This window comes from Octopus bimaculoides, chromosome 16 (assembly GCF_046866305.1).
Source record: "Octopus bimaculoides isolate indiv1 chromosome 16, ASM4686630v1, whole genome shotgun sequence".
Taxonomy (NCBI): Eukaryota; Metazoa; Mollusca; class Cephalopoda; order Octopoda; family Octopodidae; genus Octopus; species Octopus bimaculoides.
This window is the reverse complement of record NC_142943.1, coordinates 32,497,502-32,498,861: the sequence shown is the minus strand read 5'-3', so window position 1 is coordinate 32,498,861 and position 1,360 is coordinate 32,497,502. Positions and strand designations below refer to the sequence as shown.

At 29.2% G+C, this 1,360-nt stretch overlaps 1 long non-coding RNA gene across 1 annotated transcript in view; it reads left to right on the top strand.

Moving 5' to 3' along the window:
- The first annotated feature begins 516 nt into the window (after positions 1–516).
- Positions 517–1,360, top strand: part of LOC149132360 (uncharacterized) — a 49,042-nt gene continuing 48,198 nt past the window's right edge. Inside the window, exon 1 of the long non-coding RNA XR_016244638.1 lies at positions 517–1,042. This is a non-coding gene — a long non-coding RNA (uncharacterized LOC149132360). The remainder of the gene's footprint in view (positions 1,043–1,360) is intronic.

Below are 1,360 nucleotides of genomic sequence, written 5' to 3'. Positions count from 1 at the left end.
ACATATATATACACATATATGTAAACACATACTCACACACACACACACACATACATATATATACATATATATATATATATATATATATATATATATATATATATATATATATATATATATATATATATATATATACATATATATATAAATATACTATAATGTTAGGGAATTACAAAAACTGAACTTAACAAGGATATACAATTTAATAATATCAAGTTGTATTATATAATAAAAAATAGTATGAACGCACAGATAGCGCTTGAAAAAATATATATGTTGATATATACGACTGCGTTTCTCTGTGTTGCGTTGTGTTGTGTGTGCGCATGTGTGATTTTGTGTTTGTGTGTCTCAGTGTGTGTGTGTATGTATGTGTATGTGTGTCTCTTATTAGGAATTGTAAGGTATAAAATTTTAAATATTTATCTATATGTCTATAATATTGCATAATATAATATATACATCGATATGTATTTATGTCTGTATGTATGTATGTATGTATGTATGTATGTATGTGTGTGTATGTATGTATGTGTGTATGCGTATACATATCTCGTCTCGCTCCGTCTGTTCATCTCGGTTGTAGCTACGCCTAGGTTGGCCTAGCCTCTCTTTAGCTCGCCTGCTTTAGCATTCTAGCATTATAGATTGGTTAAGTCTGGTGTAGTTCTGGTATCCTGGCTTATCTTATGTTGTGGTGTGTGTGTGTAAGTGTGGCGAGGTTTCGTTTCGTCTGCTTTTACATGCAACACTAACAATAACCACACCACAATAGCTATAACAACAACAATGACATCCTAAACAACAACAAAAAAAACAATATAGATATTTGTTATTATTGCTTTTGCTATTGTTGTTGTACTTGCTGTTGCCATCGTCGTTATAGCCGTCTTACGTTTTCTATATCCGATAATATGTGAAACACACATGAAGCTGCTACATCTGAAGAATAACAACATTATCACATACTGCTATATTTAAGGGTGTTATTAATATAACGATGTTAAATAATGTCTACGAAATAACATTATCAACTCTGCAGGTAAGGAAGGGCTTTTTTTAAATCTATATATTCGTCTTTTAAGGTATTATTTCATTTTGTCATAGATATAGGTATATATATATATACATATGTACGTATAGACATATGTGCGTCATATATATATATACATTATACGACTACTACTACTACTACTACTACTACTGCTGCTGCTGCTACTACTACTACTACTACTAATAATAATAATAATAATAATAATAATAATAATAATAATAATAATAATAATAATTAATTAATTCGTTTTATTGGCCACAAGGGCTAATATCAATTAAAAACATAAGGACAAAGACAGGACGAAGG